The sequence below is a fragment of the Chinchilla lanigera genome, unplaced genomic scaffold (genome assembly GCF_000276665.1).
Source record: "Chinchilla lanigera isolate Chin_1 unplaced genomic scaffold, ChiLan1.0 scaffold00052, whole genome shotgun sequence".
NCBI lineage: Eukaryota > Metazoa > Chordata > Mammalia > Rodentia > Chinchillidae > Chinchilla > Chinchilla lanigera.
In genome coordinates, this window is record NW_004955453.1 from 16,426,582 (window position 1) to 16,443,825 (window position 17,244).

At 47.1% G+C, this 17,244-nt stretch overlaps 2 long non-coding RNA genes across 5 annotated transcripts in view; one reads left to right on the forward strand and one right to left on the reverse strand.

Moving 5' to 3' along the window:
* The window catches only part of LOC102021087, a 48,150-nt gene extending 32,154 nt beyond the window's left edge, over window positions 1–15,996 (forward strand). For both annotated transcript variants that reach the window (XR_001236197.1, XR_262753.2), the window contains exon 4: window positions 15,174–15,996. This is a non-coding gene — a long non-coding RNA (uncharacterized LOC102021087). The remainder of the gene's footprint in view (window positions 1–15,173) is intronic.
* The window catches only part of LOC102020633, a 33,226-nt gene that overhangs the window by 3,029 nt on the left and 12,953 nt on the right, over window positions 1–17,244 (reverse strand). For 2 of the 3 annotated variants that reach the window (XR_001236202.1, XR_001236204.1), the window contains exon 2: window positions 5,438–5,474. The exons of the other annotated variant lie outside the window; for it this stretch is intronic. This is a non-coding gene — a long non-coding RNA (uncharacterized LOC102020633). The remainder of the gene's footprint in view (window positions 1–5,437; window positions 5,475–17,244) is intronic. 3 annotated transcript variants of the gene reach the window in all.

Here is a 17,244-nt window from a genome sequence, read left to right on the forward strand (position 1 = left end):
AAAGAGGCTATCATTCTTCCAATGAGTTTGTTTGGCCCCTTTGTTAAAGATTAGGTGACTGAGTGTGTTTGTGGTTGTGGCTGTTTCTTCCAGTCTGTTCCACTGATCCTCTGGTCTGTTTTTTAGCCAGTATCAGGTTGATTTTATTACAGTAGATTTGTAGTATCATTTCAGGTCAGGGATTGTGATTCCACCTGACTTGTCTTTGTTGCCCAGGATTGCTTTTGCTCTTCTGGGTCTCTTCTGGTTCCAGATGAATTTAAGGCCTGTTTTCTCGAGATCTGTGAGGTATGCTAATGGTAGTTTAATGGGAATAAGCAGCACCTCCTTTACACCAGCCACATCATGATGGGCTCACATTTACGCAAAGCTTTCCCTTGCCTATCTGTAAAGACATTTTGGAGAAGGACTTGGTCTCATTTATTTTTATTTGATTCTTCTTTTACTACTATTTTATCTTTTCTTTCTTCCTGACAGAAGAGATACACCTTTATTTTTAATTAAAAACAATAATTGCTTATATGTGTAGGGTACAATGCAATGCTTTGATATAAGTGCTATACACATTATGGAATGATTAGATCAAGCTAATTAACACCCCCAGCACTGCACATAGATGTGGGTGTGGGTGTGCACGCGTGTGTGTGTGTGTTGGACCCTTAAAATCTACTCTCAGCGATTTAAAATACACATTACATTCTTACTAACAGTCCTCGTGTTGTGCAACAGAAACTTTTTCCTCCAGTCTCACTGCAACACTGCAACATCCACCATCCCCCTTCTCCCTCCTTAGCCTCTGGAAACTATCACTCCACTCACTGCTTGCGTAAGCTTGACTCTTCCTAGCTTCACGTGTGAGTAAGATGACAAAATCTTTCTGAGTCTGGTTTGTTTCACGAGCACAGTGTCCTCCAGGTTCATCCAGGTTGCTGAAAATGATGGGGTTCCTTTTTAAAGGCTGAATAGCACTCTACTGTGTATGGGCCACACTTTATTTTCGTATCCTCTGGCTGAATCAAGAGACTGACAGAGACAAGTCACTTGATCAGTGTTCAGATCAGTTCCCTTCAGGGTTTGGCTAGGGGTCCTTATCTCTGGATCCCCCTCTTCCTCATTGTGGTGATCCTCAGCTTTGGCCCAGGCTCTTGTGTCCATTTTTGAGGGAAGAGCTCACCTGCAGCCCCTACTTCCTTCCAGGGATAGCGAATACTTGGAAGCCCAGAGCTGGAAGCAGGAGCTCAGGCCTCGCTGGTGGCATTGGAGAAGAGACCAGCCAAAGCCAGCAGGCCCTGAACTCTTCTCTGTAGAGGAGACCAGGCTGCTGGAAAGTGGCAAGCAAGAGCTGTCTCTGAGCACGCGTGTGCGGGCACACACACACACACACACACTCTGGCCATTCTTTTCTGTGGCATATTCTGCCTGACATTTCTGGTGTCAAGAGCTGGCGGCTCTCCCAGCCTCCCACATGGGCATTCTCTTCAAGGCACAGCCCCACGCACCTGCCCCAATGGGCTCTGCCCCAGCAGAGCCTCCTGTGGCTGGGCACCCCACGCCTGCTGCCTAAGCCCTCTTCCCAGTGCGCTTACCCACCATTCCTCACCACCACTCCTGCCATGTTTTCTCCTCTTGTGTTCATTTTCCGGGTTGTGCATCCTACCGTCCTCAACCTCCCTTGCTAGAAAGCTCCATGACAAACCTTGTGCTCCTTCCTCCTCCCCTGAAACCCCTTCCTGCGGTCAGTCAGAAGACCCTGCCCTCTGGACCCCTTAAGTGGCCTGCGCCCCTGCCTCACTTCCGATACATGATTCTCACTGCCATTGTACTTATGGCTACCTCATCTCTCCCAAGAGCTCTGTGACCTCTTCCATCCACCCAGTCAGCATTGTCCTCCTAAAATACAAATCACTCTTCTCCTGAGGCCTCTGCTTGTCCCTATCACTCTTCTCAGGCCTCTGCTCTCCCCTCTGCCTGCAAAGAAAAACAAAAGCCAAACTCTTTACACAAGTCACTCCCAGATCTGACCCCTGCTTGGCTGCCTGCCCTTCCCTGGAACACGCCTTGCGCTTTCCCACTCATCTGCCTTTTGTCCACCTGCCATGTTCCCACCCCACACACAGGCTTCAGAGTTCAGCTCAAACACCACCCCTCTGTGTGACGGGGCTGGGGGCGGGAGAGCTGGCTGCCATCCTCACTGTGGCTGCCCACCAGAGTTCATGCCCGACTCCAATTTATGCAAGCTGAAACCTCGAGAAAGGCAGCGAACCTCACTGGGCCTTGGTTTTTCCATCCTCCTAACAGGATCGTAGGGTTACCTGTAGCAGGTGAGCAGGTTGGGTGAGGCCCATTAAAAGCATGAAGCTTGTGCCAGGTACATAGCTGTTCCTTTCCATTGCCACTTATATTGCTGTCATCTCTCGGGCAGATTTCATCAAACCTGCCTCCTCCCTTTGACCACATTTGCTTGAATCTATCATGGAGCTTAATTCTTTGGCTTTGTAATGAGCTTGGTTTTGCCTGTGGCTACCTCACTCAAAGAGCGCGGGGATCAAGTCTGGTATGACCTGGCACCTCCCCAAGAAGAGCAAAGATGTGCTTACTCCATGTCCACAGGGTTCGTTCTGTCTGTTTCCTTCGCTCCCCATCCACTCCCAATAAAGGCCGTTTAGCTGTGTGATGGTCTGAGAGTGTAGTGGCATCTGTGTGAATGAGAAGGTGACAAATGTGCATCAAGGGTGTGAGAATGAGTGCAAGTGTGTGAATGTGTCTGTGTAAGTAAGCCTCTAAGTGTGTCTGTATGTGCATATGTGAACATAAGAATGTGTATTGAAGGACTTGTGTGAGTATATATACATGTGTGCCTATGACTGTATGTGAGAATGAAATGTGCGTCGGTGCATGTGTGAGTGTGCATGTGAGTGAGCAGGTATGAGGTGTATGTGAGTATGCACGTGTGTAGGTGTGTGTGTATATGAGTGTTCATGGTAGTGTATGGGAATGTGTACACATGAGTGAGCATATGAGAGTGCAAGGGTGTGAGTGTGTACTGTACAAGGATGCTTTCCAGTTTCCCATCCCCTTAGCTACACTTAAAAGAGTCAAAATGCCTACCCGCCTGCGGCCCGTTGTCCAGATGCAATCACACAAAGCTACAATGCACACATTCAGCCTGTTTCCACTCCCATCTTCGCCCTGCTACCTTGCAGAGTACAGAGAGCCAACGAAAATCAGCAGGCTCACAGACCACAAGTGATACAGCCCTATTGTCTCCAGAAGGGTGCAGATGACTTTGGATCATGTCCTCAAGATTTGCAGGGCTGGAGGACGGGAGGAGACTAGCTGTGTCTGCTGAACACTTGTTATGTGGTGGGCCTTTCACTCATCAACAAACAAAACTTGCCCAGAGTGTCACAACCAGGGAGTGACAGATCCCAGGTTCAGTCCCAGAAGCGTGATGATGTTGATGACGATGTTGTGCAAAGTGGATCGGTGATGCTGTGGGTGTGACTGCTGGCTTTATTATCAGAAATGGCTGTTTGGCGGTTTTTGTCCCACTGCTGTGCTGCTGAGATCTGATTATTTTTTAAAAAGCACAAGCGCGCTCATGCACTTCTGTGTGTATGTGTGTGTGTGTGTGTGTGTGTCTCCCTAACCAGGAAATGAAAACTGGTGACTTGGGCAGGGGCCAGGCAAGAAAAGAAGAACAGCAGCCCAGGCAAGTCCTCATGGGTTGCAAATACTCAACTGTGTGGGTCTGAAAAGCACCGCTCTCGGGTTGGAGCCCAGTGTAAGCGACCTGGGCCTGGAGGATCAGCCTGATTCCAGGCGAGTGCCAGCTGGACCGTAGGCGGCAGCAATTTGTTCCTGGTGGAAGCCAAGCCACTTGGAGTTGTCGGATCAGCAGATGTCAGAGCAGGCTGGGGCTGCAGGAGCCCGAGCTACAATGGAACCCATGGCTGCTGCTACTCCCTCACACTGGCAAAGGGATCATCACGGTCATTCTCAGAATGAGCCCCCCAGACCACAGACACAGGATCCCCTGGGGTGATTTGCTACCTTGGCATACTTGAGCCTCTCCCTTCTGAGTCAGTCTGTAAGAAAGGACCTTCAAATCTACATTGTTAACAACCTGGTGGCTCTCAATTCCTCAGAAACACCCCAAGAGAAGGAATACTAAGTAGTAAATTAGTACAGACAAGCAGCCCCAGCAGCTAGTGAGGCAAAGGAGTAAAGAGGAAGCCAAGCAAGGGTGGAAGCTCAGGGAAAAGTCTTGTGGAAACGGCTTCCTGGGTGTCCCTCCAAGGACTCTACAGTGTCACCACAGAGCAGAGCCAGCCACCTCAAGTCCTCCAAGTATCCAGATCTGCTCCTACCTAAGACTTTGCCACCTGACTTCTTTATTAGAATGAAGAATGATAGAAATGGGTTCTCTTTATAAAACTAAAGATATTGCCCTTGTGAAGACTGGCTAAAAAGTTTAGGAACATCCCCATCTGGCATGAAAGAGGCATGAGTCCAAAGATACCCAGGCCTGCACCAGGGATAGCTCCTCGGACATGGTCCCTAATCAGGCCCGTGTCCAGCTGTGGGTCAGGAGAGTTTCTAGCTGCCTAATGCTGATTATCACTGTAACAGGAGCCTGCCTCTGGAATTGGGTTGTTTCTGCCTTGTGCGAACCATAAGGGGGAGGTCAGAGAATCCACAGGGATGAGAATGAAGCATTACTTATGCTAGTGTGGTCACACCTGCGTGACTGGAATGCTGATTTAACAACTTCAGGTCTGAATGTGACCAGAGAGGTGCTTCACCCGAGAGTGAAGGCAGGGATAAGAAGTGACAGCTCACCTCATTCAAGCTTATTCAATCCTGCCATTAACCGCTGGAAAGCACCTAGGGATCACGTTTGTGTAGACTCACTCTGAGTGGCTTGTGGCACAGAGGACACTAGGAGTGGCATGGTTACTATAGGGTGAGAGAAAGACGTTTTCAAGTATTGATAATTATGGTTAGCGTTCCCTGGGACACCTGCCTCAGACTCCCCTAGGAGCATGCCCCTTCTCCACACTTACTGAGTCAGAGTCAGTGTCGGGAGAGTGGAGTGCAGGGCAGGTCACTGTCCATTGATTTTCTGCACACTAAAATTTGAGAATCACTGCTAAGGAAATCTCTTCTCATGTTCCCACCCTTGGGGTTAAAACGATAGCTGGCGTAGTGTATTTCCAAGGCATAAGTACAACCCACTGATTATTTCTTAACTATGCCTCATAGGCAGCTTGAGATAAAGCAGAGCCAGCCAGAAAGTAGGTTCTTAGAAATAGGGTACCTAGAATCTTACAGACACCACTAGAAAGAATCAAGCAGGAGGGCATGCATTCATTCTCTAGGCCCCCAAGAGCCAGCTCAACAGGGCTGCCCACCCAACAAGCCTGCCCACACCTACCATGGTCAGCATCCAGCAGAGGTTAGGAAGATGGCACCTGAGGGAAAGAAAGGTGAAAGACAAATACCTGAAAGAAGGAGTGGAATGGTTCCTTAAGATACGGTGTGTCGCCCAAACCAGATCGCTAACCCTTCTGATCACAAAAAGCTAACTATGAAACTGAATGTGATGTGGTTGCACACACCTATAACCCCAGGACTCTGAGGGCCAGGCAGGAGGACTACAAGTTCAAGCCAAGCTTGGACAATTTAACAACTTAGCGAGATCCTGTCTTAAAATAAAAAGAGCAGGGACATAGGTCAGTGTAAAGGCCTTGAGTTTATTTCCAGTACCAAAAACATCTGAGCCTGAGAGCACTTCAAAAGCAGCATAGTTCTCTTAGAACTGGAATTAGAGCCAAGGAGGGGGACCTCAGTGTCATGAGTTAACATATAGTGCATTGGTTCAACATCAGGAACAGGATGGAAAAGAAAAACACAGCAAGAAGAAAAGAAGGGCAAAACTTAATTGTAGAATATATTACAAATAATGTTACCAGTAGGCAGACCAGTGAAAAAGAGAAATAATGGTTTCATCACCACTTTGCTCAACAATTTGCTGTGAGAAAGACAATTCTCTATTTTATGACTAAATCTCCACCCTACTTCTTTGATTGATCATTGTGCCCATTACCTTCATTACCAATATTTTACATGCAACTATCTCAAGGTGTTGGCTTAATTAGGATCAACCCTTTGGTTGGTAAATAAATGTATTGTTTTTCTTAAAAATACAAAATGAAAGAATTCAAGCAAGAGGTAAACACCCAATAGCACTTCTAACCGTGATCCCCATGGGGAAGTTATTATTCAGTATATGCTTATAGGACTTAGTAAAGTTTTCAAATATGTACAACATCTCCACCTTAAGTAAAACAAAGATGTGAGCAGGTGGGATGGGAGGTGATGGGTTTGTCTTTGGAGGCAGTGGAAATAAGAATTAGGGGAAAGAGTATCCCATTCTATAATCAGTTTTTGGAGGAGAAGCACAGCAAGGAATAGAATGGAGGGTGACAGAGAGAGGAGGGTGAGAAGGCAGGGGAGTGAGTCATAGGCAAGCCTCCCTCTGGCCTGGAAGTTCTAGGGAGCACAAATGAATATCTAGGGGCGGGGAGCGCCGGTCTTCAGACCGGCGGCTCACTCCCAGCCTCCTAGGCCCCCAGAAGGAGCGCTTCCAGTGCACAGGGAGCCATGGGCGGGGAGCGCCGGTCTTCTGGCTGGCTAGCTTCCTGCCTCATAGGCCCCCGGAGGGAGGGCCCCCAGCACATGGGGAGCCATGGGGCAGCGAGCGCTGCTGCAAGCCGCCGCTCAATTGAGATCTGTCATGACACAGAGAAACAGTGACACAATTGGCCCACCATGCACCGACTGCAGTTGCCCACCCATAGATGTGTGTGAATCATTCAAACTTTGAACAACCCCTGGGAATGCATGCCATACAACGGGCCACTCTTGCTCCTGCCATTGAGCACCGGAAAGGTCCAGAACCAGCAGAGGAGCAGCTGCTGAACAAGGACTCAGAGAACATGAGAATGCAGACTAAGCCCACGGAGTCAGAGGTCCTGTTGACTGGGGTCACGAGAGCCACTCGGAAGCTATAAACCAGGAGGACCTTGCATAATATCTGCAGAGACTCACTGGAAGCCATTCTTCCCCTGACAGTACAGGCTGTGGTGGAGCTCCAGAGAAGTCTGCAGCAGGATTCCTGCCACCTGTGCTGACAGTTGGGGAGAGGACACTAACTGGTTGTGGGGTCCCAATGCGATGGGAGGCTGGAGAGAAAACGCTACAAAAAATGGCTTTCACCCCAGATGACTCACTTGATTTTTGACAACCCTTAGGCTGTAACTACTTGTTAGATCCTTCTTGCATATCTCTGTCTTCCTGAGAAACCACTTTGAAGATACCACCATGTATTACAGCAGTCATTGATATTTTCCTACTAATCTATCCATAACTCTGTAATGTTTGTATTGTTCCTATCCTATTTCATAAATGGATCCATGTTTATTATTATGTGTTTCCTACAACAACAATTGAGAATTATTGAATGATTATTCAGTAGGTCACTCATGTATAGTTCTATTTATATTCTTTAGAAGCCACTTTGAAGATACCTAAGTGTAGTACAACAACGATTGATAATCTCCTACCTCTTTTGTCTGTGACTCACTATCATTTGTCTATTTGTTTTCCCTGAGAAACTATCTTATAGATAACAATATGTAAAACAATAACCATTTATAATTTTCTACCACTTTGTCTGTAATTTGGTGAGCCCCTCCTATTAGTATGTTATCCTTCTTTTACTCTTTAAAATAAAAAAAAAAATGAATATCTGATAACTGCCCCATGCCAGACATGATATCAGGCCTTCTCTCTACTTGCTGAGACTCTCTCAAGAGAGAGAAAAACAGAACAAGATCTCATCAACAAGTGACTGGTTGCAAAGGTGGGACTCAGCAAATCTTGGAACCAGAAAATGCAAAACCTGAACACAGACTCTAAATCTATTTGGCTTCAGGTTGCAAGACTTGAGTAAGAAGGGATTCAGAAACTACCTCCCTTCCTTCCTTGCTTCCTTCTTTCTTTCCTCCCTCACTTTCCTTTTTTCTTCTGTGTTACTGACACAGTGGGCCAGAAAAGGAACAGTTTATCAAGCATCTTCCTTTCCATTATGTCCACGATGCTTGGCATTCATGCCAAGAAGTACGAATGTCATCATTCTTATTTTAAATGACGTAGAAACTGCCTACTGTCCCACAGCTGGTCCCTCACTTTATAGTCTTGCCTTCACCTTTTCCTTTCTGAAGCAGCTGGCGAACAAGCTCAGCCAACACATCATGAGCTCCTGCTCCACACCTGCCAAGGTTGCCATCAGAATGGGAACAAGCTAGGACAGAGAAAAATTGCCTCAGCATGCAGCCTGAGTGTCCAGAGTCATGGGCCATGCCAAGGCTGTGCTCCAGCATGGAGCTAAATCTCCCCTGCCCCTTGACACCTGCCACCCTGGCCAAAGTGGCAGGGGGACAGGAGACCAAAGGAAAGAGGATGTTAACCATCTGCAAATCTCATGAGATGTGTGAACACTGTGAACCAGAACACAATGTGTTCCTGCTCTGCAGGGGCATCAGGCCTGGGGGCGGGGGCAGAGGCAGAGGCACCTGCTAGAGGCACGATTAATAGAAGAGAAAAATAGGAAGGTGAGGGGGCAGGAGCCTGAGCTAAAAGGATCAGAATACAGGATTGAGGGTGGGGTTCAGGACGGTTTGCTGAAGGTCCAACAGGTGAGCCGAGCACGCTTGGAAGAGCTGTCAGCCTTACCACCAGACATGGGCAGGCAGAGCTCACTATCCCTGCCGCCTGGGGGCACCCAGACTGAGCCGAGGACAGGAAAGTGCCAGCCTACCTCCTAGAGCTGAGGGGATGAGAAGGGAAGAAAGATAAGGCTGGTCTTTAAGCGGAGGCCAGGGATGGGGGCAAGGAGAGGAGAATGGCCTGAATCTAGAATCCCACTGACCCAGAACGTCATTCCTTTTGGTTGCTGTGATAACAAGAATAAAAGATGAGGAAAACAAATCAATGAGACATGCAAAACTTCTCTCTCAGCCTCCCTTAACCTTGCAAATAATAGCCGTATTGGATGATTAGAGGAAGCACACAAGCCCGTTTAATAGAGGGTCTCCAAATCTGCCACCAGGAGAAATAGCTGCTAGCTGGCCCCACCTCTCCCACTCGCAGCTTGTGCTGGGAAAATGTTCAGGATAAACTGCCCAGAAGTGGGCACCAGCCCAGGTCATCCAATCTTGAGAAGCGATAGCCAATCCCTCATCTCCGCAGCTGTCAGGCAGCTTCTGTGGGTACAGCTCTGGTTACAGGCTTGAGCAGGCACAGAAGCCACCGGCCCAGGCGCGGTACACGGCTGAGTGTCCTGACTTGGGGGAGGGGGAGGGGGAGGTGGTCAGCAGGGTTGAGGAGGGGTTTGCAAGGCGGCTGCTCCCTTTCTCTGCTCTTCACCTCCTCCTCCGTACATCTGACTTTTCTCCAGAGCCTACAGACCTTCCTTTCCTACACTGAGTTTTCAGCCAAGAATGCAGATGACTAGAGCAAACACGCACCACACAGGCTTCCAACGTGAATTCCGCAGCCCAACAGAAGGGGCCTCACCTACTCAGGTGGAGAAACTGGAAGTCCAAAGCTTGCGTTCTCACCACAGGGCTTCCCTACACTGAAAGGGAGAAGATGGGGCTGGGATCTTCTGCTTGGTGGCTGAGAACTTCAGAAAGCAGATGGTACTTGGGATGGGCAGAAGTCCTCAGCCTGGCCTATGAATTTCTAATAATGTGTAGACCCAAAATAGAGCACAAGAAACCACTGGAAGCTGAACCACATATTAATCCAGGCAAACTAATCAGCTATTAAAAGGACAAAAAGACTGGCTTAACTCAGCCTCGATACCACGTCAAGATTGCCCATTCGTAGACTTGTGGAATTTATTTGTAGCTCTTATTGAACAATTACTATACATCAATTCTAGACCAGATTAAGACATTAAATTGCTACTGTTTAATACCTGTGCAGCCTTGGGAATCTCTTTACCTTCCTGTTAGTCTGCTTCCTTCCTATAAAATGCAGGGGTCTTTAAAACTAATCTCTTTAGTGAGCTAATCAATTGCACCTACGGAGGAATCACAGCCTTTCCTATTTTGATAACATAAAAAGACAGAGGTAGGGGCTGGGGATTTAGCTCAGCAGCAAAGCGCCTGCCTGGCAAGCGCAAGGTCGTGAGTTCGGTTCCCGGTACTGGAGAAAAACCAAAACCTAAATAAATAAATAAATAAATAAAAATAAAAAGAGGTGATTAGGAGACCAGGGCACCCTTCAAAACTGGAGTGGGAGATGATCCCAAATGGAAATCAGAAAAAAAAGGCAAGAGAAAACACACTCCCAAAGCCTGCGCCAGGGGATCCAGAGGAAGCAGGACACATTTCCAGCAAGGCCAGGCCAGACCAAGGAGAAATGCTGTGGTTTGAGTTACGCAGCAACCAAAATACTCTGCTTTCTATCACTTATGAAGTAGGTTTGTGTAGGCTTGACTTGTGTATGCATGTGTGCGCGTGTGTGTGTGTATGTATGCTCATGCCTGTGTGTGTTAACTTGGCTGACTTAAAACTTCCTTCCCAGGGATTAATGAGAAGATCAGTGTATGACAACATGTACCCAGAATATCGGTCACAGCATCACAGAATGTTGTTGCAGGGAGAGGTATTTAAGGACACACACTCATAGAAGTACACATACTCACATGCACACATGCGTACGACAGTGCTTAACAAATGCATGCTAAATGAAGACTTCATTACTGAGTTAAGGCATTGTTCATCCATTCAACAATTATTGCATACCTATTATATGCTGAACTCTGCTAAAATTAGACCAGTTGCACAAATTTACCTGCTAGAATAGAGAAAACTTGATGCAGGGCTGTTTAGCCATTTAATCAAGGAGCTACACTATTTTTAAAATAGTCCTGAGTGATGGATTTTTTTTCCAACACTTGGACAGCCAGGCATATGGGTCTTGGCATGAAAATGTTCCTGAGAGCCAAGTTGGGGTGAGGCGTGTGGCTAAAAAGACCTTCAAGCACTTCCAGTCCTTTCTACACTCCTGGAAGGTTTTTCAGGAAAAAAAGAAGAAAAAGACAAAGAAACATCCTTTGGTTTTGGTATGCACACTCTGTACTTGTATCTGTCTCTTAGACATGAGGCTGACCAAAGAGTCTACTAAAAATATAATGAAAGAAAGCAGGCATGGGAGCGGGTGGAGAGAAAGAGTTGAAAAACTAAGCCTGTTCTTTGCCTCCCACTGTAAGTTTGCCACAATGTTTAGGTCCAGAGATCTGACTCTCTGTTTGGCCATTTTGGGTCACTAGACTTGGGTAATTATTTTTCAATAAAAAGGAAAAGTACTCTCATTTTTATTCTTTCTGTTGGGTTCAACAGTCTATGGAAGGAAAAATACTCTCTAGTTTCAAGTGGACCTTTGTCCTGAGATTGCTGCTTCCTGGGTTGAGTGCAGGCTGGAGGACTGGGCAGAGACAGACAGGGAAAGGGTCTGAGCCAACTGGGGTCCACTACTCCATTCTGTGCACAGTAGACTCTACCACAATCCCAAAGGTGTACAACATGGGTTTAATAGGCTTCCAAAGGTCAGCCAGCTGGGATACCCTGGTCTCCCATTTCTCAGCTCTGGGCTCTGTTCATCTCTGTTGGGGCTGGAATTTGCCCAAAAGGAACGGAGGAAGAGAGCCCAGCAGGAGTTAGTGCGGTAGCTGAGTGGTTAGATCACTGGGTTCCTTGACGGTGGCTTCAGCTCTACCCTTTCAGCCAAACCCGAAGGTTACTGGAGCAGGCTGGGCCTGCTCCGGGAGGAGAGCTGAGTCATCCGCGGGAAGAGACAACAGCAGCTATAAATTATCCAGTGTTTAAAGATGGCTTTCTAAAACCCTGGCTTCAGGCTTGGAGTCTTTATTTATATCTCTCCCAGGAATATTTTTCAAACTCATGACAGTGCACTCTGTATTGCTTTGGGGACACTCCAAGCACCTGGTGTCTTCTATAATGAGCCCTGCAGGTGACGGGCCCCCAGAGTCCCTGAGCCTGGACTCTAAGTCCACTATGACTCAGTCCACACGTACATCCCTTCACTGCCAAGGCCAAGACCCTGTCTCGTGCACAGAAGTAAGGCCAACTTCATAGTCACAACATTAGACATAGATGCGTAGATAGCATGCAGCTGTATGCACACACTCACCCTGCAGATGCAAACTGCTCTGAGCCCCTGGTTCTCCACACATTTCATAGACATCCTCTGCTCACTGTGAAGCAGAAGGACTACAGCACACAAGAGTCACTCCTCGGGATAAAGGGCTCCTCCAGGAGTCATGGGCCCACTTCTCTGGCTCAAGAGCATTTGGCAGATGACTGAACAAAATCTTTACTCACCTTGGCAGTTCACACTTTGTTGTTGTTTGTACCTTACAAAGTGGATAAAGAGAAACCATAGAATAGAAGTTGTCAAGAAGTTTACACTCAAAAAGAATTTCTCTGGCCAAATCCTCACAAGTCAAGTGAAGGATTTGTTAGACAATAGCCCTCTTACTCGGATTATCTGGAAAAAAAGAAGAAAATTTTGTGGAGTGGAGGGGAATGAGGGGCGAAAGTTGTCTCTCTTGCCAATAAATGTTGGCCCCTTTCCTCCCTCTTTAGCCCACACTTATATAATTCCTGTATCTTCCACCTCCTAGGCCTTTTCTTTTCTTCCTTGCTTTGTAACTAGATAATTGTACATGGGTTGATAGATGAATAGCTGTTTATTTATTTCCTCTGGTTTATTTGCCATAATTTACTCTTTTCAAAGTCTTTCTAAGATAGAAAGAGAAGTCACATTCTCCTCCTGTGTTGAGAGATGAACAGGGAAAGCAAAACACACTGCCATGCTGCTGAGAGCGGTAGCTATGGTGGATCTGAGTGTAACCCCTTCCCCAGACCCTGCTTGGAAACTTACTGAGGAGATGACAAATCCACGACTGCTTGTGTCCCTTTAATGTGTCCACCTTTGCAAACCACTGATTCTTGCTGCAAATCTCTTGCCCTTGCCTCATCTTTTCAGTGTTTACTATCCAGTTGTGCCTTTCCTGAAAGAGTGTACCCTCTTGATGGCTCACAAGTGTCCTTCCAGCTCTCTTGCCAGCCTTCCCATTCTGCTCTGAGAGTGTCAGGATCTTAGGCCCTGCAGATCTTGTCCAGGGAATCCTTTGCCCTGTGGTATTTGCTTGGATCTAGCCAATGGAAGGCACTTTCTGGAGATTACAAAGAATGAAGAGAGTGAAAGCTTAGAAGCAGTTTCCCCAGCCTCCAGACTGACCGGGCTCCTATCACCTGGCCATCTAAATAGGGCCACTCATTGTATTTGTTTCCTGTGGCTGCCATACCAAATTACTACAAACTTGGTGGCTTAAAAAAAAAAAAAAACAAAAACAGGAATTTATCCTCTCACAGTCCCAGGAGGCCAGAAATCTGGGAGTAGGTGGTCAGCAGGGCAAGCTTCCCCTGGGTGCTCAGAGGGAGAACCCATTCCTTGTCTCTTCCAGGTTTTGGTGGCTGTCAGTGTCTCTGACTGGTGGCCTTATCACTCCAATCTCTGCATCTGTAATTGGTCACTTCACCTTCTCTTTTGTCTGATTCAGCTCTTCCTCTGCCTTGTCACTGCATGTAGGCCCATTAAGTATTACCAAGGATACTCTCCTCATCTCAGGATCCTTAACTTAATTGCATCTATAAAGAAACATTTGCTAAGTAAGTTCACACTGACATGTTCCAGGGATTGGGATATGGGTGTATCTTGGAGGCCCACCATTCAGCTCTCTCTGGGCTCCTCTAATGCTCTCTTTCTCTTTTGCCATTACAGAGCTATCGGTAGTGATGCTGCTACTAGCCCTGGGGTCCTGCATTATTCCTGTTTGGGTTCCTTTTATCTCGCCCCCATTTTTGTCAGCAATCTCTTTATTATATTTTCTTCTCCTTGCCCTGTTCTATTGTGAAGTTTCCTGCCAAGATCCTGACTGGCCAACAGGTATCTTGAGGCTAAAAGCGTCAGAAAAAGAGTCGGCATAACTTGCACCACGCACCCTGCCTCCCAGTACAGTAAGTGAAGTGGAGATTTACTGATAAGGAGGATAACAAACAGTGAGAATAAGAACTAAAAGGAGAGGGACCCAGACTTCCAGAGCAGTGTCATAGCATTTGTCCCTCCCTGAACTCACAGATGTGTGATGAGGGAGCAGAACTAGAACCCTTCTTTCCACAATTTCAGTTACTCTCAGTCTACTATAGTCTTACAGTACATACTCTCAGTCTTACTACAATCAGATATGTAGACAGACCACATTCACACAACTATTACAAAAGTAAAATGTTAAAATTGTTCTACTTTACTATTATTGAGTGTTAACAATCTCATTATGCCCACCATCTACATTAAACTTTGTTGTAGATCTGTGCATAGGAGGAAACATAGCACTTGTTTGGGTAGTATCTGTGGTTCTAGGCATCCTCTGGGGCCTTTGAGCATTTCCTGAGGATGAAGGATAAGATTTCCCTTCTGGACTCTGCCTCTATCCTACTGTAAGATTTGTAAAAGGAACAGCTACAGAAGACGATCAGTCCTTCATGCATGCTAACAGCACACATGTCTATAGCAGAGTACACTAATATCTATGATGCTTTGTCACCAAAGAAGTGAAGGCTCTTCCCTATCCCTTCAATCTAGGCTGGCCTCTTAACTTGCTCTGACCAATAGAATGTGTCTATATAGATGCCAAGCTGGGGCCTCAAGATGCTGGACATGTTGTCCCTCACTTTCTTGGAACCCTGCCCTTTCCACCTGAACAAGCCGAAGTTTTCCCAGGGGAGGGAGAGAAAGTGTGTGCACGAAGGTTCCGTCACCCAGACTCTCCATGGCCAGCCAGCTGCCCGACCAACCAGCCCCATGCACATGCGCACGTGCAACCAAGATCTGTGGAGCCAGGTCCAATTCAGGCTCCTGGGCAGCAATAAAAGAATGTCACATGTCACTAACTGCAGGGGTAGTTTATCATACAACGGCTAACCTCTAAAATTATCTCTGTCCCCCACTAGAAAGCAAGCGCCAAGAAGCTGTTAACCTCAGACGTCTCTGTATCAGTCCTCCACTCATATGTCTTGGCACATTTGAGATTCTCAATCCAAGCTCAAAGAACGGAACAGCATAGAGTGGAATACAATGGAATTTGTACATTGGTAAAGGGCGGAGCAACCACAAAGCACCTCATGAATACAGGAAGGTCACTACCAGGCTCTTCTCCACCTCCCAGGGCATGTGCTTGGGAAAAAGGTTACCTGATCACCACTGCCTTTGTCTATCAATTGGCTCAGGGCTGCATTAATCCCTGCTTAGTTTCTTCCCCACCTCCCTTACCCCATCCTCAGTCTGGCTGCCCAGATGATGTCAGCAGTAACCAATCTTGCAGCCAGTGCAGTCAGCCGGCTGGCTCGCTTCCATGTCTAAAGCCAGACACTTTAGAAAGAACTGGAAAATATTACCAGCCACCCACTCCACTCCACTCCCCCTCCCCCATTCACTCACACTCCCCAGCCACATACACCTAACCCCAAGAGACAGCAGCTGGGAAGTACTGAAACCAAAGAAAGAAGAAACTGGAATTGTAGCCCGGCAGGCCTCATGGGCTGAGCCACGAGACTCCTGCAGGCCTGAGAATGGAGTCTGGGAGAGAAAATGTTGGCCTGCGGGGTGCACAGCCAGCTGCCCACCCTCCTCCTGTACCTCTCACAGCTCCAAGGGCTTGGCCATGTGGTGCCAATGAAACGGGCATGGAGGGGTCAGCACCGCTGCTTGTGAGAGCGCCACACAGAAGATCACCATCATTTCTTTGAAGTTGCCAGATTGCCTTGCAGGGACACAGTGGGGACTCCAAGCAAATGGCTTGAATAAATATGAGCAGGTGAAAAAGTTTCATGTGTTTTTTGTTTCTCCCAACATTTTGTGTGAGTAAAAAGTATTCTACCATTAAACTGTCCTCACGTCCTGCCTTGGAAACTCCTGTTTTTTGAACATGGCCACAAAGGCACACAATCTAGGCCCCTCGAGAGCCTTGGGGTCTAGGAAAGGCCTATTTGTCTTCCCAGGCCTCAGTTTCCTTACCCAGGAGTGCACACGGAAAGCGGCCCCTGCCTTGTAGAGTTGTGGAGCAGAATTAATATGAAGATAGCTAGATGCGTATTCTCTGTATTTTCCATTTCATTTTGTTATGAATCTAAAATTGCTCTAGAAAATAAAAGCTATTTTTTGAGATTGTCAGACGAATGTAAATGAAAGGGACACGTTATGGTTTGCATTTAAATGTGGTTTACGTGCTAAACACTTGGTCATCAGTCTGTGACACTACTGGAAGGCACTGGAACCTTGAGGACATGGGGTACCGTGGAAGGAAGTGAAGTCATTGGGAGTGTGGGGAGCCCATCCTTTTTCTCTGTCTCTGCCCCCTGGCCTCCACGAGATGAACCGCTTTGCTCCACCACATGTTTCCTGCCATGATGTTCAGCTTCATCACAGACCCAGAAACAGCAGAGCCAGGCACCTCACAAACTGAATGAAACCTCTAAACGTGGGAGCCGAAACAAGTCTTTCCTCCTTTTGTGCTGATTATCTCAAGTATTTTGCCATAGCAATAGAAAGCTGGCTCACCCAGTATCCAGTAGTTAGGCTTCATTTATTCAGTGCTTACAGCTCTTTGGAAAAGAAGAGCTAAACTGCTGGAGGACTTTGTAAGCTATGAAGTCTGTGGGGGAAAAGTCTTTATCAGGGTGAGGAGATGTGTTCACTCTGGAAAAAGCTATTGGCAGTCTAGGTCAGGAGACAGATCTTAAACTAAAGATGAGAGGTAGCACCTAGGATGCCAAATGCCCCACAGTACCCATGTATGTTTCTATCTAAGTCTGGGCCAGATGCTAAGGAAGGATATTCAGGAAGGGAAGGACCCTGAGATGATGGCCCTTATTCTCTCTGCCTGGTACACTTCCTCCACAGTCTAAGAAAGGCATTGGCAGTTCCTTTCAGGGCCAAAGATGGCAGGTGTGGAAGTTAGAGGCTGCTGGCACCCTTGGTTCTAACATCAAAAAGTATCAGTCTGAGTGAACAAAACTGGTGTGT